The following is a 24,448-nucleotide window of genomic DNA, read 5'->3' as shown; positions in this document are numbered from 1 at the left end:
GACAGATACGATTACCAATACTGTATGATACCACACAGTTAGATATAAAGCAATATAATAGATAGATACATACATACAGAATCAGGATACAATACAGATACATACGATATATGATACTGATCGACAGATACAAGATAATATGATATAGATACAGTACATACGATAAAGACAATATCTAGCTTCTCATAAGCAGCACATTCTTGATTGCTTGGTAAAGTTCTCGATGCAGTGGCCTTGGATGGTATTTGTATGAAGTGCTGGCTCTATGAGTAAAAAAATATTTTATTATCTTTACGGGCGCTCATTTTTATTTTATTTTATTTTTTTTACCCAAAACATTGGGCTTTGTAAAAGCTGCTTGCTCGCCTCGTTCATTTACATAGCTCCACCCCTGGTCGTCATGGTAACGCAAGCCAGACTCACCAATGACCAAGCACTATATCGGGGTGGCATGATACAATTTCAGCAAGACAAAAATAGGGTGTAAGTGTACTATAATTCTTTATCCCAGCGGTATTTTGAAGAAAGCATGTCATATACATGTTATTAAAGACACCTGGGATATGTTTTTGAGGAATAGAAATGCATATATGGTATTTATCGCTTTTACATTTTAATATTAACAGTGGTTAGCTTCTCTTTAAAACTTGTGTGACAAAATAAATTCGTTAAGATTTGGTGTTCTATCACATTTTAATATTAAAAGTGGTTAAATTTTTTAGACTTTTATTATGGTTAACAATGCTGCATTGTTACTTTTCTGTACATTTAATAAAGCTTTTATGGCGGTATGGATCCGATTAATTCGATTCACACAATTTCCTCTGGGAAAAGTCTTAGTGGTTCCACTGTACATCGTCCAGCTGTTCAGTGCACCCCCCCCCCCCGCCCCCCCGCCCCCCCCCCCCCCCCCCCCCCGCCCCCCCCCACCACTGGGATCAAAGGTGACATAACTCTCCGGCGGAAAAAAAAAAACGAAGCAAGATTTGCCGGAACGACCCCCTGCCTCGACAAAAGTCAATGGGTCGCGCGTGTGATGGCATAACCAGGCGAAAGAGGCCTCACATACGTAACACATGCAGTCTCCAATCACCCCGCCGTAGCACGGGCCATTTGGTGCCGGGCCGCACAGCGAGACTTAATAAAAAATGTTTTATTTGATCAGCAGCATCTGAAGTAAGGGGGAGGCGGAGGGGGCGGAGGATCAGGTGTTCCTCTCTGCAAACAAGTCACACTGCTCGTGTCGGTCACGTGATATGGTAGTTTAAAAGTAAGCCCATAAACTCGCAAAAAATGAGTAATGAGTTTCGCGAAGGGTAAAAGGCCAACTTATGAGACAAAAGAAGAAGAGCCTACAACGGGATTTTCTTGAATGAAGGCGACCTCAACAAAATTACGGAGTAGACTGAATCCGTGCAGCAGTCGTTCTTTCCCTTTTCAATTTGCAATTGAAAAAAAAACCAAGAAGTGACAACAGCAGCATTTGAGCAAATAGTGAATCTTTCCTAATGCTTCACCACATTTTGAGAATCACTGGTTCAGAGGAACAAAACGTGTGACTCGTAAGCAGGAAGCCATGACAATTGCTTTCGCCTCAGTTTGTCTGTCCGATCACATTATTTTCAAATCATTCTGTGCACACAGAACACCTCATGTGGACGAGTTGAATCTGTAATTTAAAAAAAAAAAATTGTATTGGATTAAAAAACAATAAAAAATGATTTGCTTTTTAAAATTTCAATTGCCAATTGAAAAGAAAAAGAAAAAACATACAAGGATTAGACTGGTTGTCATTTTCTCCCATTACCCCAAGATGTGACCACCTAGTTGAAACGAAACAAGCGCAGTTCTCCCACTAATTCGAACAACTAAATTCGGCATAATAGTGAGTTGTATTTTGAATAGCTTGTTCTTATTTGTTTCTCTGCCGGTCTGTCAAAAAATTTCTTGAGCTTATGGAATCACTGTTGAGGATTGTGGCAGATGCGCTTGCATTTCTCCAGCATTCTGATGTGAGCTCATGAAAAGTACTTAGTAATGTTATCCTCACTCTTGCCATTGAGACCTGGAAAGCATCCAGCGGTGAATCGGCCTCTCGCAATGTTCTGTTATAGAACAGTGTGTTCTCACAGGCTGTTCCGTCCGCCATTTATCCCCCCTCCTCGCTCCTTGCACAGATGCCAACCCCGAAGGCAGCGGCCACGCACCAAGTACACCGCGTGCTGTGCCCCCAGCTGTGTCGGAAAATCCGTCAAGTGGAAGCTCATTGTTTTGGCTGCATTTTTTCCCCCACTAAGATAAACAGTCTTTTGAATCTCCACGTTCCTCTTCGTTAGATGGATTGGCATTTGCTGTCTAAAGAGGGCAAATTTAGTGTAAAAAACAACAATAAAAGAATGTTTTAAAAAAAACATTGAATTTGGGATTACTGTAGCTCCTTTGTTGTCAGTTTTAAAGCAACTGTTTTTACAAACCAAGCTGAGTAGAGCCGATACTATGTAGTAGGAAAGTGGTATTAGTATTAGGCTATATAGTATATGATTTTTTTTATTTTTTATGATGGTGTTTTGACATAGAGTACATTGTACCTCTCAAAATTAGTTAGACAGACGAGACGGAGACAATGTAGTATAAAAATGTATTACATTTGGAATTGGCTCCTTTTTTGTTGTTGTTTTAAAGCAACAGTAAGGAATTATTGGGATTTCTGTTTTCATCACAGACTCCCTCTACGGAAACGTAGTGTGTCGGTGTCATGTTTTCAAATGAACATTGTTTTCCAAACCGAGGTGAGTAGAGCCGGTATAGCAGTATTAGTAATCTACCTTCTTATAAGTGTTAGCGTTATAGCTGACGTTAATGTTCAGCAATATCTGTATGTGCAGTGTTTAAGAAGTGGCAGTTTTTCAGACTGTTTTGAACCTTTCACACAATTTGAAGTAGTTGTGTTCGCGCTAACATTAACATGAGCTATGTTCTGGCTGGTCCACCAAAATGTGTAACCCTCAATTGCAAGGTTCCTCTCAGCAGATGTGTGCTAATACATTTTGGATAGAAACTATCCTTTACTTAAAAAAACAAACAAACAAAAAACAAAAAAATGATGAAAAAAAACCATTTGGGATTAGTTGATTTTTTTCCCTTAGTTTTAAAGCAACTGTAAGGTATTATTGGGATTTCTGGTTTGCTTCCAGGCTCCTTCTATTGCAACATGTCGCATGTGTCTTTTGAAATCAATTTTTTTTTTTCCAAACTGCTGCAAGTAGGAAAAGTAATTTATAATACATAGTAGGTGGACCAGCCAGGACACCGCTTATATTGTGTTAGGATTAGCGTGTTGCTGTTCAGGATCGTGTGTATGGTAACATGACGTGACAATGTTATGACACTGAATACAACTTGGAATGGTCACATTAGCTGCGTCCTGGCTGGTCCACCAATATTAAATTACACTCAAACTCAATCACCAAGCTGCTCTAATGTAGACAGCTTGACACTTGCTATGTAAAGAAAAGGAATTTTGTATCAAAATGTATTCAATGTGAGATTATCTCATTTTTGACCATTTTAAAGCAACATTATGAACGACTGAGACTTCTGTTTTGGTTTCCATGGGCCCTTCAAAGACAAACTACACTTAGCGATTTTGTCCGATTGTCACCAAATTTGAATCGCGTGCTGCACAGACAGATGACGGTAAATTGTAGAACTTTTTGGGTTTCATCATTGTATGTGGACTGGAGTATGATGACTGCCATTTTGGTTTGAAGCAGCCATTCTAGTGTCATTTGGGGCCATTTGTTGGGGTCCTTTAAAGACAAACTTTTTATCTAATTGCTATCAAATTTCAACCATGTATACTAAGACAGATGGCCAGCACTAATTTGTGAAACCTTTTAGTTTTCGTCTATGGATCTGGGCAGAGCACAATGTGGCCATTTTCAGGGGTCAAAATATGAACTTGTTGTTCAGATTTTGTCTGCTTGCTTTCAAATTTGAACCGCGTATACTAGCCAGATGGATAAGGCTACTTTGTGAAACTTTCATTTCCTTCCTTGCATGTTGGCAAAGTTGATTTCCAGGTGTCCTTCAAAGATGGGCTCCTCCTAGACATTTTGTCTGATTGCTACCAAATTTAAACAACTTATTCTAGACGGTTGTGTGTTTATAATGTGATGAAAGTTGAGTCGAAGTCAATTAATCGACGACATAAGTGATATTGTTTTCAGCACAGTATAGCGTAACTTTTTTTGCACCATGGACTGCTTTCACGTGAAGTCATATTCCGACAGATCGCTATAGAAACAAGCTGTGCATGTTTTTCTCTCTAACAAGACAAGCATAGCGAGTTGTAAGACGGGATCTCATTGGCAGGCTCAGAAAAAAGGAAAGCATTTCTCTGTTTCACTGTTTCTGTTTCACTTGTGCTTTTATTGTGTTTGAGGGTAGATTTTCATATTTTGAGAGTGAACATGCTGTCAGTCTCCTTTTTGGTCAAATATTTCTCCAGGGTTGTAGCATAGTACGGCCGTACTTTGTACTTTGACGGGTGTTACGGCACAGTGTCGTAAAGCGACAAGTCCCCGTGATGATAGTGTGTGTTGTGATATGAATAAAGTTGTCATTATCACACAGTTGCTGCCCGGGCATTATTGGAAATAACATTTTGGCGACAAAATGGAGCTTCAATTCGCGTTGCTGCCCTCGTATGGTATGGATATTTTAAGGGGGACATATTTTGCCAAAACAACTTTTTCTAGTGTTTGGCATGTAATATTATCTCTATAGTGCATCAGTAAACATGTGAAATATGAATTGAAATCGTCCATGCATTCCTGTGTTCCAGACGTTTTTTCTGTCGAGAGGCCTGAAATAAGGTCATTCGAATTTCTTGATCTTATCTACGTCAATAGAGATCTCCGCCTTTGTTTTTCCACTCCCGAGCCAGCGCGCTCTCACAAATGGGTCTTCTACACAGAGACAAACAGTCAGATGAAAGGGCCAAATATGGACAAAGTGGATACAAAACTGGGTCAAACAGAAGGAGCTGTCTGAGAGGCCTTTTCTGGACACTTGAATGACAAAACCAAGGTTTTTTTTGTTTTGTTTTTTTAAATTGACACTTAAATTTATACTAAGTCTATGTTAGACAGTCACTCTATAGATGTCTAAATAGCCAAGATACAGGACCTTTAGAGATGGTTTGAACAGCTAAAGCTACTGAGGCTAACCGCTATTCTCAACCATCAGACGTATGAAGACTGTCGCCGGGTTTTTCACTCCTCCTTATGGCTGATTGAAAGGCTAGACGCCAAAGACGTGATCGATCAACTTGAAGCTTTAAACGTTGATGTGGAGTCTTTAAGTCAACTTGTTGACTAGACAACTAATCGTTTCAACCTCCGTGGGTGGTCTGCCATAAAACCTGCAGCTTTAATAACTCAATTCCACAAGGTTAGCTCTTGATCCAACCTCTTGTGTGTGATGAAGTGATGGAGATGATTTTGTTTGGTCGTGTCAAGCTGACAGCAGCTGAACACACTTGCGCTCTAGCAGCAGTCAACACAGCCCACTCCACTCACTCACAAACACACAGTCATGCATCCCAAAATAATGGCGTCCCCAAACAAAACATTTACTTTCGCTCATAATGGAACACAAGGTCAGCGCGTGTTAATGCTGCCAGCGTTTGTGTGGGAGAGGCTCGTCCGCCTGCGGCATTTGATTATTTTTTTTCCCCGTCAGCCCTCACAGATCGTCCAAGGCTACGGTGACCAAGACCCAGGCCCGCGCTGCAAGGACTCAACGTTCCGCTGAGCTAGGGGGAGGTCATTATATCTCTCTGACTCTCTGTCTCTTTTTCTCTCGTTTCTTTTCATTCTCCTTCCCGGGTGAGCGCTTGCAGGTCAAGCACAGTCAAACGAAAACACGGAAAATAATTCCAGATTGATCTACGTGCGGCTCGGTGTATTGACTTGACGGATAGGGTCGATACGTTTCAAACGCATGGGCGAGGTTTTTCGGAAGACTAATCCAATGGAACTAAAATAGCGACTGTCACACATGGAACTCAGCAGTGTGTGGGAAATAGTTGAGCCAAAGAAAGTTATTGCTGTCCAATGGAAAGCATTTGTCAAGCAAATTGTATTTTATTCTTCGTTTAAAAGTGGAATTCATATATTTTTAGTGGACTAATTTGAATATTATGTTAGAAAGTGGGATTTTTCAAGTGTATTTAGATTTATTTTTTTATTGGCTGATTTTAATATTACCGATTAAAGTGGATTTTTCTTCATGTACTAATTTAAATTTTGCAGACCAATATGAGTTTTTTTATTTATTAAGATTTTATTTATTGATTTAAATTTGCAGACTAGCATGGAATTTTCTGAAAGAGAATTTAGATTTTATTTATTTACTCATTTCAATGTTTTCAAATTGTCAAAGATATTGAGATTTTTTATTTACTAATTTCAATGTTACTGATTTAATTATATTTTGACTTTTCGTAAATATTAATTAAACATGTTTTAAATATTCACAAACAATGCATTAGATTTATTTTTTTAAATATAATTATTTATGTAGCAAGGGGGAATTTTTAAAATTGCATTATTTCAATAATTATTTTATTATTGTGGACCAAAGTTTAAAAAAAACAAATTTAGATTTTGTTTTCATTTACTGATTTTATTTTTATGGATTATTTATCTTTTGTGACTAATTTTGGAAGTGACATTTTAAAGTAGTACAGTTATTTGTTCTGTTCCCAGTGCACAAGGCGAGGTCCTTATTGGCGTACTGGGATGGGTTTGGTGTGGAGGAACCCCATTCGCCCATTTTCACAACCTATACATCTCCAAATACGTTTTATCTGAAGTTGTTATAACCTCAAACAAGCTCATGAAAGTTGTGGAATAACCCCATCAAACCCCCGATTTCCCTCCATTTTCACACCCTGTCAGTGTCCCAATACTTTTTTTTCATCTCAAGTAGTTCTGTTTGTTGCAGTCCACACTCAAAGTGTCTGTGACGGAGAGAAGAAAGAAGTCTGTTGTGTGTCTCCGGCGTCTTCCACAATGGTCCCTCTCCTTTCTTGTTCCTCCCTCGGCCACCTTGAATCGGTTGTGAGTGACGCGTGGACAAAGAGGCCTCTCAGCGTCTCGACACACGAGCCCTCCTCCCCTTTCCCCGCCGACTTCCTTCAGTAGAGCGGTCAGCCGGATCCATCACGTCCCTCTTCCTGACCCCGGGCGTGCGGCAGTGCCGCGTCGGCGGCGACCCACCCCCGTTACATCCCTTCCATTGAGCCCCCCCACTTCAACCCTACCCGACACACACACACCGGCCTGATTATTAAGCACCAGGTTGCCCCCGGTGATGCGCTTAATTCCTGTCAGGCATCGGCAGGAATGTTTTTGTCTTAATGGGACAATAGGAGTGTGGATCTGAGGCTTTTGTTGGTGGGTTTAAACCCCCAACACACCTCCCACAAAACCTGGCTGATAGGGAAAAGTGACAGTAAACCTGAATGAAGGCCCTGTAGACCTCTTCATCCTTCATACAGATGGACAATGTGAGGGGAGGGTTCATAAGCGCAACAATACAATTGGATTGAATTCACTTCACAGAGAAGAAACCACCTTTGCTATACAACCTTTGTACAAAATGCTCACCGCTAAGAATTCTTAGACCATTCACTCCAATTCATTGCAATATTTTGCTTACCTCAATGAGTTACATTAGAGTTTTGTGATGGATTTTCTTTTCGACGATGGGAAGAGCACACTCAACAAAGCACACACACAACTGGCGCCAATTAATGGCGCTAATCGAGCGTTAAAAACATTTGTGGGATTAGAGGGAATTTGCACAATTAGAACGTTCATTTCAACAACACTCATAGTAATTGAAATCAATATTTACTCACACATTGAAAAAGTATATACAGTGGACCCCTTATACTCGCAGTTCAGCACCCGCAGATTCACCTATTTGCTGATTTTTTTCCAATTTTTTTCAAGTAAACCTTGGTCTGGTCGCCAGCCAAACGCAGGGCACATAGATAAATAGCCGGTCACGCTGACATTCACACCTAAGGAGAATTTAGTCTTCAATTAACCTAAGAAGCATGTTTTTGGAATATGGGAGGAAGCTTGAGTGCCCTCGAGAAAACCCACTCAACCACGGGGAGAACATGTGAACTCCGCACAGGAAAGGGCCAGAAACAAGATTCAAACCCAGAACCTCTCAATTGAGAGGCCGACATGCTAACCGCTCGATCACCGCGCTGCCCCCAATTGACATTTTTAACATTTCATATAGAATATATTGGTGAATAATTGAGATTAAGGGGTCCAAACCCTGACCGATGAATGAATGAATGAATGGAGTTTTTGTGTCTTGCCCTCAAGCGGGTTCATCTTGTAATGGCAGGACTGTCGCTGCTGCTGCAAACTGGAACCTGACCCATGCGTGAGCTATTCAGTCATCTGATAAGAGCCAATGTTTTGATAGTCTTGGCACGCTCAATGTGATGCACGACTCTCCTTTTACACCCTCTAACAAATACCAGTGACACTTTATGGCCCTGGGTGGGGGGGGGGGGGGTGGTGGCCTGGTCAAGCGTCAACAAAGATGTACTGTTAGAGCAAAATGGCTTCTAAAAACATGTTATTTAAGAGAAAAAAATAACCTGAAATGCTTTTGTTCACTTTTTCCCCTCCCCAAATGACATTTTATGCCCAGCCCATCTCACCCTTTACCATTGACCACCATTTGACCACGACCCTTGACAGGTTTACTGTATGAAATAGAACTCAGTTCAATATGGCCGCCCTGAATAAGTCCATAAAGGCATTTGGGTCCTGTATGTGTGTGTGTGTGTGTTGTCCTGGCCTGGCCTGAACTGGCGTTCAACCCGTCGGTGTTGTAAAATGCAGATTGGGTTCACTGACAGGCCTTCTTGAGTTTTATTGCACAGTCATGAACAGCATTGTAAAGCGGCATCGCTGCCATGCACGCATTCGCTCGTGCGCACGCAACACAGCGCGTTCTCGTCCAATATTAAGTTTCAGGCTTTATTCATGTTTGTTTAAAAAAAATACATTATTATTATATACAGTATATTTTGTTAAATTAAATACAAAATAATTATTTACAATTAAAAGGGTCATTACAAACAATAATGGTACAAAAACAATTAATCAATGGGAAAATTCTAATCTGGTCTGCAAAATTAAAATAACTAAAAATAAACACTTATAATGTGTACTACTTTGGTTCACAAATTTGAAAAAAAATCAATTAAAGTGAAAAATGAAAATACATTCAGGAATTCCACTATGGACCATAAATTTAAAAAAAGTTTTAAAAAAATAAATTAAATTAAATACACTTGAATAAAATAAATCAGTAAATATCTACCATAAACATCATAAACAAACTTTACATTTAAAATAAATGACTAAAATAAGAACTAAAAAATACATTTAAAAAAGAAAATTATGAATTAAAAATTATGAATGAAAATATACAGAGGTCTCCCTGTGTAGCTGTATAATGTAAGTAAGAACGTATTCCATCTCGTTTGGCATGAAATATGCACGTTAGGGCTGAAAACAAGCTTTCGTGGACATGTTTTTTGTGTATCAAAATGTGTGCAAGCGTCTTTGACTTGACATTACATTAGTGGTTGTTGTTGGTCGTTAAGCGCTGTGCGGCTCGCATTGAGTTGAAGGTTAAAAGCCGTGCCCTTCAACTCGCGCGGGGGACCAGAGTGTGTGGCTTCCAGTCACTTACTTCCAATTAATACATTTAAATCGAATTGAAATCAGTGAAATGAAGAAACAAAATATTAAGCATAAATCTAAATATATTTGTTAAAATTCCACTGTGGTCTCCAAAATTAAAATGGTAGCAAAAATAAAAACGGTGTGCAGGTGTGTGCCAGGTTTGAACGTGAGTGGTTAGTTCTGAACACAGCCACATCCCCAGTTATAAAACCCCAATTACAATGAAGTTGAGACGTTAAACAAAAACAGAATACAATGATTTGCAAATCATGTTCAACCTACATTTAAATGAATACACTACAAAGACAAGATATTTAATGTTCAAACTGAGAAACTTTACTGTTTCTAGCAAATAATCATTAACTTAGAATTTTATGGCTGCAACACGTTCCAAAAAAGCTGGGACAGGTGACAAAAAAGACTGAGAAAGTTGAGGAATGCTTATCAAACACCTGTTTGGAACATCCCACAGGTGAACAGGCTAATTGGGAACAGGTGGGTGCCATGATTGGGTATAAAAGGAGCTTCCCTGAATTGCTCAGTCATTCACAAGTAAAGATGGGGCGAGGTTCACCTCTTTGTGAACAAGTGCGTGACAAAATAGTTGAACAGTTTAAGACAATGTTCCTCAACGTACAATTGCAAGGAATTTAGGGATTTCATCATCTCCATAATATTGTCAAAAGGTTCCGAGAATCTGTAGAAATCACTGTATGTAAGCGGCAAGGCCGAAAACCAACATTGAATGCCCGCGACCTTCGATCCCTCAGACGGCGCTGTATCAAAAACCGACATCAATGTGTAAAGGATATCAACACATGGGCTCAGGAACACTTCAAAAAACCGATGTCAGTCAATACAGTTAGGCGCTGCATCCGTAAGTACAACTTGAAACTCTACTATGCAAAGCAAAAGCCATTTATCAACAACACCCAGAAACGCCGCCGGCTCCTCTGCGCCGGAGCTCATCTAAGATGGACTGATGCAAAGTGGAAAAGTGTTCTGTCCACATTTCAAATTGTTTTTGGAAATTGTGCACGTCGTGTCCTCCAGGCCAAAGAGGAAAAGAACCATCCGGACTGTTATGGACCCAAAGTTTAAAAGCCAGCATCTGTGATGGTATGGGGCTGTGTTAGTGCCAATGGCATGGGTAACTTACACATCTGTGAAGGCACCATTAATGCTGAAAGGTACATACAGGTTTTGGAGAAACATATGCTGCCATCCAAGCAAAGTCTTTTTCATGGACGCCCCTGCTTATTTCAGCAAGACAATTCCAAACCACATTCTGCACGTGTTACAACAGCTTGGCTTCGGCGTAAAAGAGTGCGGGTACTAGACTGGCCTGCCTGTAGTCCAGACCTGTCTCCCATTGAAAATGTGTGGCGCATTATGAAGCGTAAAATACGACAACGGAGACCCCGGACTGTTGAACAGCTGAAGATGTACATCAAGCAAGAATGGGGAATAATTCCTCCTACAAAGCTTCAACAATTAATGTCCCCAGTTCCCAAACGTTTATTGAATGTTGTTTAAAAAAAAGGTGATGTAACACAGTGGTAAACATGACACTGTCCCAGCGTGTTGCGTGTTGCAGCCATAAAATTCTAAGTTTATGATTAATCTAATCTAATCTAAATCCACTTTAAAAAAATCAATTTGGGTTTGAAAAATCAAAATGAGTAAATAAAAAATAAAAATACACCTTTAAAGATTACACTTTGGTCAGTAAAATGTAGACACTTTTTTGAAATAAATCCAAATACACTTACAAAAAATCGTCTTTGGTTAGTAAACTTGAAATAATTGCACTATAAAAATCAAAATACACTTTAAAAAGTCAAATTCGAACTGAAAAATTCAAAAGAATTCTGAACCCAAAAAAATAGACTTGAGAACGTCTGTAAAATGAAAACAATTTATTTGTAAAAAAAAAAAAAAAAAAAAAAACATTATCTAAATGTACTTTGAAAACTTTAATTTGGTTTGAACAATTTAAAAAATATATTAAAAAATATATTTGAATAGACTTTTGTCTAACAAAATAAGGATCTAGTGGTCCAGAGTGTGTGGCAAGGTCACCTCTTCCAGTCCGGCCACAAAGGCGGTGAATTAGACCCCCCCCCCGTGCTCCCGTGCACCCCACCCAACCTCCCTTGAGCTCACCCACAGGTTTTGAAACAAGCTTTATAACTGGACAGTAAAGTTCCAGTGGCTTAATGATGATGACTTCTTCATGTGTCCAAATGCTCCTTTTGTCCGGGCTTCAGACCCATACCCACCCCCCGCCGCTGACCACCCCGCCCTGCCCCCGCTCCCTCTGGCCACAGCAGGACTTAAACCCTGCTTCACCCTTCGACATCCAGAGAGAGCGAGAGAGGGCCCGGGGCTATTATCTCCACTCTGTGTCGCTGTCGACTTCAGCGATGGCATTCACTGAGAATGTTTGCCTTTGTTTGGCATGACCTTAGCACATTCGCTATCCTCACTAGCGCACATTTGCACTTCAGGGCCCAGCGGGCAGCGTCAGATTGGGGGGTTTTACTGGTGGGTGGGGGCGGGGGATCCACAAGGCTTTTTATAAGGAAATTAGATCTCACACGTCCCTCCGCGGGAATTTTGGCATGGGCGACTGTTTTTGTTTTGCTTGCTGTCGTGGCAGTTTATTATTTTTTTTGGTGACGCTATGCGAGGGGAGACGTGTTAATTAGCACCTCGCTGGCTCGCCGTACTTCCTCTCCCCACCTGATGCTCATTGCTCATCTGTGGATTTGTCAGTTGAACCTCATGCTCCTCATGTTGCAGTGTCAGAGCCGCCATGTGTTGTCACAGCTGTTAGACCGAGACGCCGCCTCCCCCCCCCCAACACACACACCTTACAAATAGGGGTACAGTAAAGAGTCAGCCTATATGGCTAATTATTACACTATAAGGCAGCCTCACACCTCCTTTGACACCCATGGCCCCCCGTTGTTTACCTAGAACAAATCTAATATTAAGGTTAAATGGAATAAAGGTTCTAATGTAAAATGTAAAATATTTTGTGCATTTTATTGAAATGACCTAAGCTTAGCTTTTCAAATGAATCAATAAAAAAAAAAAATCCACTTAGTCGATAAAATTCAAAGATATACTTGAAAAAAAAAATTCCACTTGGTCGATAAAATTGCGATCCTGAAAATGGAAATGAGTTAAAAATATATATTTTCTCTCAAATTATTATTAAGTAAAACAATAATTAGTTTGCCAAATCAAAATACGTAATTAGGTAATTAAAATAGACTTAAAAAAGAATTTGTCCACAAAATTTAAATAAGATTTTTTTTTTTTTTTAAAAAGGAAACTTTCTCTGCCCTAAGATGTCACAAACCAGATATGATAAAAAATATTTTCGCTTCCTGCATGTGCCCCAATACTTTTGTCCATAATGTGTACGTTCAAAATCTGTAATAGGTTTTCAAACTTTAATGAAGAAAACAGTTTGGTCAGCCAAAACAAAATAAGTCATTCCAAAATTTTTGGGGAAATCCACTTAAAAAAATCCAATTTGGTCCACAAAATTGAAATTAATAAATAAAAATGCAAAATACTCTTTAAGAAAATATGGCCCACAAAATTTAAAAAGCTGTAGTTCAGCTCTATAAAATAACATTTTGGGATCTTTTTCACCTTTATCTGTCTGTAACCAAAATGCCGCAAGCCTTATGCAATAAAAGCGTTTTTTACTTCCTGCACGTGTCCCAATACTTTTGTCCATAATGCGTATGTTAAAGTCAAGTGTCAGAATCAGCAGTAGCTTCTTTATACAAATGGATGAATTCATGTTTTGTTTTGGTTTTCGGAGATAAAGGCAGCCTAAAGTACTCTGTCATGCGTCAGGCGGCTGCTGAGTCGGCTAAAAAACACAAACACTTGGCGCTTCCTTGGGAATCCCAGTGAGGAAGAAGCCTTTCTCCCCCGTTACCCCTCCCCCCGTGGCGTCACATGACGCATCATTCCTCAGGTGGCGGTGGAGATCCTTCCCCCTTTGTGCGGACATTTAAGCCCGGATGGGGGCTCAGTGCGGCCGGCGCTGAAGGACGGCTTTAGGGGCGGGAAGCCGTTCAATCCGCACTCTTTTGTTGTTGTTTTTTAAGGGTTACTCATTATCTGTGTTTTAAATGGTCTATTTAGGACGTTGGGTCCGGAGGATGGGTCGGTGGTAGGGGGGCTTGTCAAAGTCAGGGGCTCGGGCGTAAATCACATTGACAGCTCTTTTCCCATGGCTTGAACTTGTGCTCACTTTTCCTCCCGTGATACATCCGCTTATTATTAGCACAAACACGCAATAGCCAGACCCTTTTTTTCACAGTCAAACTCAAGCCCGCTGTTTGGACAACTACAGCGGGTAAAACAACAAAAATGAGCGCGTGAAAGTCTCCCCCAGGCTCAACCATTGGCCAACGTGGCATTTACAGCTGTCCCCCCTCGCGCTGACTTTGCCCCTCATATAACCATTGGAGGGGAGGTGAGAAGAGCCGCGCACGACTTGATTAAAACAACTGTTAGAGCGCGTCTGCGGTAATGAACTGGAACACCAGGCTAACAGCATTTACTGTACACAACCCAAAGGGCATTCAATTCTATAAAGGATTCTTGTCATTGACTGATGCACACGGGTAAATATTGGCATGAAGCTATAAACTGTGCTTCCCTGCTATCCGGAATTTCTGTTTACCCGACAAATTCTTGACTCGGCTCATTAGTGGACAGGAAAAGCGCACACAAAGAGGCCTTGGTGTTCAACAGCGGTCCAAAATACTGCACAATGGGAACTTGACAACACCACTCATCAGCAGGGTCAATAACTATAAAAATTCTCAACACAATCAGTCAGTCATCAGGAAAATGTAACAGAATAATGAAACTCTGAGGTCTTATTAAGTGTGTGGTAAAACACTTGCACACAAACCAGTATAATGATAAATCTGTTAAAATGTGTTCCTTTCATTTGATTGAGTTTTATTTTTTGATTTTGGACTATCCCACATATTACTTTCCTAAATAGAGTGCATGTAATAGATAAATCTGATGGAGGAGAGGCGAAACGTCATCCAAAGTTCAAAAGCCAGCATCTGTGATGGTAAGGGGGTGTGTTAGTGCCCATGGGTAGTGCCCATGGGTACAATTCGGATTGTTGGGCCTTGGCGCGGGTCCACCAAGCGCCACTGAATTACATCATCTCTATTTGAGGGACATTTGAAAGTGGTACTGGCATTGTGGCCTGTCACCGGTGTGGGCTATTTCCTGGACGCGGCGAGATAACGGCACCAAACCCCTCATTCCGCCTTCAACATCCGCCTGTCGCTCGTTTCCGTTTATTTATTTTGCAGAGGATGACTCATTGGTATTTATAGCAGGAGAGTGAAAGCCTCCACACCCCCAACACTAACCTTTCTATGCTTGTTGTGGGGGACAGGGGGTTGGGGGAGGGGGGGGGGGGGGGGGGGGGGTGTCAATCCCCGGCAGGGCCGCCGTGACAAAACGCTGCCTCACATTCCGGCTGCTGACGCATTCAACTAACCACCACCCCCACCACACTAAATAAAAGCTGAAAGTGGTTCGATCCAAAGTCAAAACCCCCTCCTACGTCCCATGCCTTCCTTAATTCACCAAACTTGACACTGTGGCCCACGCTGGCGTGCTGGGGGGGGGTCACGCGTGGCAGACCCCGGGAAGATGAAGACCCCCCCCACCTCCCCTCTTTTAACCATCTTTCTTTCCACGACCCCCGCCCCCCTCCCCATGCCCTCCCTTAGCAGAACATCTGTCACCACAGGGGCTCAGATGAATGCATTCTCCTCCTCCTCCTTGGCAAATGGCACAGGCAGGACAGAGGAGGGCACCTCGGGGAGTTGGGGGGTGGCAGAGGGGAGGGGTCTATGTGTGTTTGTTTGCATGCAAGAGAGAGAGAGAGAGAGAGAGAGAGAGAGAGAGAGTGAGGGAGGAAGATTCCCATTGCAGCCTGACTGCCTGACTGTGTGTGTCATGAGAGGACACACAGCTCCACACGCCTGCCTGGACTTTCCACAAGGATTTACCCCCAATGGACTAACACCTCCGAAAAGCATTTTTTTGGCAGGATTTATTCTCCACAATTTGGGATTTTTAAAGGCTCAAAAAGTCATGCAAGGTAGAGTCAACTATTCTTAACAGCTCTAATGAGAGAGGCTTTTAGCGCCTCATCTAGAGGACGTGGTGAGATGTTTGTCCTTTTCTCCCCCCCCCCCCCCATCCCATCCCCCCTTCTTCTTTTCTGATGTTAACAGCAGCCTCTTTCCTGCATGACAATGAGCACTCCTGATGCTTATCTGGCCCTATTTAATACGTGTGTGACGTCTTATCTGCGGGCCAGTGTTGCGACGAGCGGCGTTGGCTCAAATCTGAAAGAAGCTTCCCCCTTTATCATTTTTTTGCTCTGTGTCGTTCATGTGAAATATGTAAAAGTGTGCCGGTTTGAATGCGAAAGCAGGCTGCGATTCAATTAAATTCAGCAGCCTTTCCTGCCTCTGCTCTAATGTAATTATAAGGGAGAAACAAAAGAGGACTGCATGCAAAAAGGAAAGCAATAATGCAAAGTCGTTGCATTGAAATATTAGCGAGCTCTTTTTTTAATTGGACTTTATTGAGAATGTAAAAAATGCATCTCAACCATGTAAGTCTTAAAATCTCCTTTTTGAATGAAACAGTTTTCCATTCCGTATAAGCCCTCACAGTATTTTTAACATTTGTTATGAGAAATTTTCATTTCTTTTAAATTACGATTCTCATTGGTCCCAGTTGAAATACTAATAGATATTATTCTTTTTATTACCAATGTTATCACAAGTGAAAATATTTTGATGTATTATATTGTTCTTAACCAGGCTTATCACTGATACTATACTAAATATTTTAACCTGTTCATTATTTATACAAATAAGTATCTTATAAGATATATTTTTTAAATTATAATTATTATCGTTCATCAGTTTAAATCCAGGCTCATCACGAATAAAAATTGTTTTTATTTATATCATTCATTTAAAGTCAGGCTTATCATTAATATTCTTTTGCCATATGATGATGATGATTTATTATTATTATTATTATTATTGCATTATTATTCTCTGCTTAAAACCAGGATAATCAACAAAATATGTGTTGGCATCATTACTTTTATTATTATTATTATTATTATTATCATATATATATGATATATATATATATATATATATATATATATATATATTATATATTATATTTTTATCATTATTATATTATATAATATATATATATATATATATATATATATAATATATATCATATATATATATAAATATACACACACACACACACACACACACACACACACACACACACACACACACACACACACACACACGCCGACGGTGGCCGACTGGTTAGAGCGTCAGCCTCACAGTTCTGAGGACCCGGGTTCAATCCTTGGCCCCGCCTGTGTGGAGTTTGCATGTTCTCCCCGTGCCTGCGTGGGTTTTCTCCGGGCACTCCGGTTTCCTCCCACATTCCAAAAACATGCATGAATTGGAGACTCTAAATTGCCCGTAGGTGTGCATGTGAGTGCGAATGGTTGTCTGTTTGTATGTGCCCAGCGATTGGCCGGCAACCAGTTCAGGGTGTACCCCGCCTCCTGCCCGATGACAGCTGGGATTGGCTCCAGCACGCCCGCGACCCGCGTGAGGAGAAGCGGCTCAGAAAATGGATGGATGGATATATATGCCGGCATGGTGTGCGACTGGTTAGCACATCTGTCTCACAGTTCTGGGGACCGCGGTTCAAATCCCGGCCCCGCCTGTGTGGAGTTTGCATGTTCTCCCCGTGCCTGCGTGGGTTTTCTCCGGGCACTCGGGTTTCCTGCCACATCCCAAAAAACATGCGTGATAGGTTGATTGAAGACTCTAAATATATCTAAATAAGATATTTTATTGTTGATTGTACATATGTTTTTAAAGTGTATTTGACATTATTTTCATGGGATTAAAAGCAGACGTATCAGAAATTAATCAGATCAAAAACTTGGTAAAAGGTATGCTAACTTACATTCTGGTATACCAATTATTAATACCTGACTAAATGGCACAACTAGTATGTCACCAAAGTGTTGACAAACAACAGTTTGATATAAAAGTATGGAGTTTAAAATGCCTGCTAGTAAAGTTAAAGTTAGATAGTGGAAGGAAATGCATGTGATGAATGAAAATGCAAAAAGTCAACTCCAAGAAGGAGCGTGGTCCTAACTTGAACTGGAATGAGGACTATTTCGTCAGTGGGCCCATTTACTCAGCATTCCTGCTGTGGTCCGAAGTACAGTTCGTCCTGGTGTCATGACTGGAAAAACTGGACATCTTCAAGCGCCTCGGGCAACATTTCAGTTTCTTTTTTTCTTTTCTTCTTCTCCATTTTATGGCCCCCTCATCTCTCTTCAGATAACAATCCAAACAGTGCCCCACATACATTGCGTAGGCGTAGCTTGAACTTGCACCCCTTTATTGGGAACGGGATCAAGTGAGGACAAGAAGAAGAATGCAGGCTCCTTGTGTCACCGGCTGTTCATAGACCAGCTTCCTGGCTGACACATTGACTTGATTGGCTGTATCGAAGCGGGGTAATCATTAACACAGAGAAGCTCCCGTGCAAAAAATGTATACACTTGGAGGACTTGGACCCCGTTTTGGTGATGACGGGGGTCAGTCGGGACATTGTCGGGGGAGTTGGAGGGGGGACTTTGCTTTGTGTTATATCACAGGCTGAGTGGTTAAACAATACTCCGTCAAAGGGTCAAAGTAGCAGCATGGGTTGATTGTGTGCGGCCAACGCAAACTAAAACATCCCCGTAGTTTGGACATAGCCCAGAGGCAGGGCGACGTATCGGATAGCAGCTCCTTGAGTCTCTCCCGTCACGGTTGGCTACTAATCGCAAGTGCGTTCATTGTTCTTGTTGGACCACCGTGAAAAATAATAATAGTTATGAAAAAGCACATGATGAAAATGATCTATAGTAGGTACACAACACTCAGTGGCAACTATATTTGGTACACAAGAATCTGCTTTCACAAAATCGTAAGGCTAAGTTTGTGTGAAAAGTACCGATAATGCAACAACAGCAAAGAATATGTAAAACGAAAAAAAAAAAAATTTGTTTAACAAATGACATGCAAAAGTGTAGGAAAATAAGCCTTAGGCCGTTGTTGTTTGCATTAAAAAAAAAAATAAAAATCAGTTTAGGCATGCGGCATTGAAAAATATATTTACTTTCAAAAAATTACAATTGATTAATTATCCATCCAGCCATGCATTTTCTGAGCCGCCTATCCTCACTGGCGCGTCTGTCAGCTGACTTCGGATGAAAGACGGGGTACAACCAGTCCAGGGTGTACCTCACGCCCGTGACCCAAGTGAGGAAAAAAAAAAAAAATACATCGTATTTAAAATGTGAAAAATATTGACCATAGCATCTATACGTTTTCTTCAATACAGAAATGTCATAATTCCAGTGCATTATATTGAGTCAATGCATTATTATTAAATCATTCTCAATTGAGTCATACAATATTTTTAAACCGTTTACATATTTAAATATTTAAAAATGTAGAATAATAGTAATTGATCTGTCATCTTTGGCTTAAAAAAAAGAAAAATCTACACAAAATTTGGATATACAATTTATGGCCACAATATTTGTTACACCTTCGTTATTGAATAAGTTTTTGTGAAAAATAATGATAATGCAAAAACAACAGAAAACACAGTAATCGATTCGTCGTCAAATGCATTGAAAAATCTCATTTTTGGTCATCTTATATTTTTAAAACTAAATGAAAAATGACATTTATGTCCACTTAAAGGTCACAATATTAGGTACAACTGCTCAGCCAAATTGCCTAGCAATAATCAACAATGTTGTTTATTGCTATTGTAGTTTGCACTTCACTTCTGCATCCTAATGACAACTGTTCTTAATATTTGGACCCTCACATGAAGGTAACCGAGCGCCAACATATTCATAAACATATTGTTCAATGAATATGAATTGAAACTGAGCATTATTATGCCTGTAAAGAAAGATTTGATTGTGCAGATACAGTACACCTAATATTGTGGCCATACGTTGTATGTAAATATTACAATTAATAATAAAATATAACATCTTTTTAAAGTGGTGTTTATATTCCTTATAGCCTTTCTTCTGTCTCACTGATGCTAATTGCTTACTGGGTAACATAGTTTACATCCGTTTTAATGTTTTGTGTGTGTGTGTGTGTGTGTGTGTGCGCGCGCGCGTGTGCGTCTATGTGGGTGCGTGTGCGCGCGTGCCGGTCCTCCCTCAGGTGTCGGAGCTGCGAGTGAGATGTCTTCACTGAAGCGCTGAGCGGTGGCGACCCAGCATGTAGTCGAGGTGAACAAGTCACTTCACGCCTGCCAACACTGATCACGTGAGTCGCCTTCTTTGACTTCATCTTCTCCTTCTTCTTCATACACTGACCATCACTGCAAGTCCAGTGTGAAACTAATACGAACAGCGTGTCTTGAGAAGCATGCCTTTGTCAAACAAAAGGTCGGCAAAAGCCAAACGGTGACATGGCCTGAGGCTCAGAGCTAAACCTATTCGCATACAAATGCAGAAGCCAACTGTAACAAAAGTGAAGTCCAGCAACTCGAAACGCACACTCGGAACTTACCAAAGCTTAAAGAATGTGCTAACTTCACAAGCCTGGGGGGACCTCACTCCGTTCACCTTCCTCAGTTATTTATCAGGATTGAAATATTTAAAATGAATGATGCAGATGTAATGAACATCCCAAACCCATGCAAACATTTGGAAAGTCACTCCAGACAACACAGATTTACTGATGCGCTAACTTGGCCAGCATTGGGATCCTCGCTTCATTCACTTTCCAACAATGTGTTGTCGGTTTAAACAGTATCATAATTTATACGTTGAACAATGCACATACTGTATATTGACCTGATGACTTTGCCAGTCTGGGGAGCCTCACTCCGTTCACATTACATCTGTGTTAAAGCTGTCATGAATATTGCAATATTTACAATGAATAATGCAGTTGTGTTGCCTCGCTAACATCCCACGGCCAGGGAACCTCACTCCATTCACTTTCAGAAAGTTTTTGTTCTAAATGCAGTTTTTAAATATTTACAATAAACATCGCTTCGATGCATGCTAACTTTAACAGGATAGGCAACCTCACTCCCGTCTAGGGTACCTCACCCCGTTCACTTTAAAAAAGTGTTCTAAAATCTTCATTGAAATATTTACATTTCACAAAACCAAATTATTGATGTGCTAACTTCACCAACATGGGGAACCATGCTCCATTAACCTCCCACTAGTCTGTGTCTATACAAAATTGCAGTATTGACAATGAACAATGTAGCTGCATTGTTGCCAGCCTGGGAACCTCACTCCATTCACCTTTCACTAAACTGTGTTGTACGCATATGACTTTTTTTCAGTATTCCAAATGAAGGATTCATTCGTATTAATGCAAACTCACTCAACTCATTTCCCACCAATCTATGTTGGAGGTTTACAACATACTGCAATATTTATAATGAACAGTGCAGTTGTATTTATGTGCCAACTTTTAAAGCCTGGAGAACCTCATTCCAGTCAATTTCCACCAATTTGTTTGTATGCATGTAACCCTTTACAATAACTACAATGAAAAATGTACTACAGATGCAGTGACGCACTAACTTTGTGAGCTTGGGGAACATCACTCCCTTCAGTTTTCACCAGTTTGTAACTTGTAACTACATGCAGAATTGTAATATTTGCAATGAACAACTCAGACGTATTGACACGCTAACTCTGTCAGTCTGGGGAACTTCACTCCATTCACTTTGCACCTCTCTGTCGTGTAAAAGGATATTGTAGTAACTACAATTATTGACACCGACGTATTCCTATATGAACTTCACCAACACCGGGGAACCATACTCCATTCACTTTCCACCTTTATTTATTATAGCTACATATATTGCAATATTTACTTATTTGGTACTTTATAATGGTCCTGCACTATTTACTCTTAGCGTTAATTGGCATTGGTACCAAAACAGAACATTTGTTTTGTATTTCGATTTCCTCTGCAGCGAGTTAGTCAGCCAACTTATCGAGCTTGAACTACTTGCGCCCTCTGCCTGTTGCTTTTTTTTTTTTTTTTTTTTGTCAATACAAGCAAATACCGTAGAGTGGCTCTGCCGAGCTGCTTATCTCCCCAACAGCACAAGGGGTACACTGTTAATCTCATTTTCCAATCTGTCCAGGTGTAGTAGATAGGTAGTAAGAGAACTCAGTTATGGCTTCGGTGCGGGCTTTCATTAAAATGATTGTGGTTCTGCTAACTCAGCACAAACAAAAATCGGAATTCCCCCCCCCCCCCCCATATTAAGATACAGGAGCGTGTCAAACTATGAGGAACATCACTCGGTGTGATGTACTGCAGTTCCGTACCACCACGATAACAAACGATGAACTGGTCTCATTTTGAGGGGGGGATAATGGACATGTTGGTTTGAAATTTCACCCGTGTGTTTTTTTTTTTTCATCATTCTTCTCTTTGGGAGCACATGGTGAGGATGCCACCAAAGAGGCCACACACGCCACCCGACAGATGTCCCGGAGTGGACGACTTTTACCCAAGGGAGGGGGTTAGCACAGCGGATATTTGCAGAAAGACTTGAGCCTTAAACCGAAAAATATTTACTTTCCACCACTCTGTTTTGTCGGTAAAAATGGTTTTGAAATAATTACAACTAATGATGTAGATGTAGTGATGTGCTAACTTTACCAACGCTGGGAACCTCACTCCATTCACTTTTCACCAGTTTGTGTTGCAACTATATGTACTGTAATATTGCATAGATATATCGCATATATTTCAAAGCAGATGTCTTCATATGCTAACTTAGCTACCTTTGGGAACCTCACTCCATTCACTTTCTAACATTGTGTTATAGGTTTAAACATAATTGTAATATACATATACAATGATGAAGATACAGTAGATGCGTTGACAAGCTAACTTTGGAGGTCCGTCTGTGTTGTAGCTATATATGGTATTGCACTATTTAAAATGAACACTTCAGATGTATTGATGTGCTAACTTCACCAATATGTGGAACCTCATGCCACTAACTTTCCATTTTATGACTGTGTTCACTTTCCGCCAGTTTGCGTTGCAGCTACGTGCAGTATTTACAATGAAAAATATAGTAGATGCATTGATGTGCTAATTTGGCCAGGATTGGGAACCTCACTCCATTCGCTTTCTACCAATGTGATATAGGGTTAAACACAATCGCAATATGTATAATGAACAAGGTACAACCCCAATTCCAATGAAATTGGGACGTTGTGATAAACATAAATAAAAACAGCATACAATGATTTGTAAAACATGTTAGACCTATATTTAATTGAATACACTACAAAGACAAGATATTTAATGTTCAAACTGATAAACTTGATTGTTTTTAGAAAATAATCATTAACTTAGAATTTTATGGAGATAAATTCCAAAAAAGCTGGGACAAGTGTCATGTTTACCATCATGTTCTTCATTGTTGAAGCTTTGTAGGTGCAAATCTTTCCCATTCTTGCTTGATATACAGCTTCAGCTGTTCAACAGTCCGGAATCTCCTTTGTCGTATTTTACGCTTCATAATGCGCCACACATTTTCAATGGGAGACAGGTCTGGACTGCAGGCAGGCCAGTCTCGTACCCGCACTCTTTCACTACGAAGCCACGATGTTGTAACACGTGCAGAATGTGGTTTGGCATTGTCTTGCTAAAATAAGCAGTGGCGTCCATGAAAAGGACGTTGCTTGGATGGCAGCATATGTTTCTCCAAAACCTGTATGTACCTTTCAGCATTAATGGTGCCTTCACAGATGTGTAAGTTACCCATGCCATTGGCACTAACACAGCCCCATACCATCACAGATGCTGGCTTTTGAACTTTGCGTCTATAACAGTCTGAATGGTTCTGTTCCTCTTTGGCCCGGAGGACACGACGTCCACAATTTCCAAAAATAATTTGAAATGTGGACTCGTCGGACCAAAGAACACTTTTCCACTTTGCATCAGTCCATCATAGATGAGCTCGGGCCCAGAGAAGCCGGCGGCGTTTCTGGGTGTTGTTGATAAATGGCTTTTGCTTTGCATAGTAGCGTTTCAAGTTGCACTTACGGATGTAGCGCTGAACTGTATTTACTGACATTGGTTTTCTGAAGTGAAGTGTTCCTGAGCCCATGTGGTGATATCCTTTACTCATTTTTGATGCAGTGGCTTCTGAGGGATCGAAGGTCACAAGCATTCAATGTTGGTTTTGGCCTTGCCGCTTACATGCAGTGATTTCTCCAGATGCTCTGAACCTTTTGATGATATTATGGACCGTAGTTGATGAAATCCCTAAATTCCTTGCATTTGTACGTTGAGGAACATTGTCCTTAAACTGTTCGACTATTTTCTCACGCACTTGTTCACAAAGAGGTGAACCTCGCCCCATCTTTGCTTGTGAATGACTGAGCAATTCAGGGAAGGTCCTTTTTTACCCAATCATGGCACCCA

At 40.6% G+C, this 24,448-nt stretch overlaps 1 protein-coding gene across 5 annotated transcripts in view; it reads left to right on the top strand.

Annotated features, from left to right (window-relative positions):
* greb1l (GREB1 like retinoic acid receptor coactivator) overlaps window positions 1-24,448 on the top strand; it is a 57,302-nt gene that overhangs the window by 7,177 nt on the left and 25,677 nt on the right. For 3 of the 5 annotated variants that reach the window (XM_061694665.1, XM_061694664.1, XM_061694661.1), the window contains exons 1-2: window positions 15,414-15,966; window positions 20,183-20,287. The gene's annotated coding sequence lies outside the window, so the exon portion shown is untranslated. Of the gene's footprint in view, window positions 1-15,413; window positions 15,967-20,182; window positions 20,288-24,448 lie in introns of those variants that run through there. The other 2 variants (XM_061694663.1, XM_061694662.1) reach the window with 2 other exon arrangements.

Source organism: Phycodurus eques, chromosome 13, assembly GCF_024500275.1.
Source record: "Phycodurus eques isolate BA_2022a chromosome 13, UOR_Pequ_1.1, whole genome shotgun sequence".
Taxonomy (NCBI): Eukaryota; Metazoa; Chordata; class Actinopteri; order Syngnathiformes; family Syngnathidae; genus Phycodurus; species Phycodurus eques.
The sequence above is the reverse complement of the archived record's forward strand: the minus strand, read 5'-3'. Positions and strand labels throughout refer to the sequence as shown.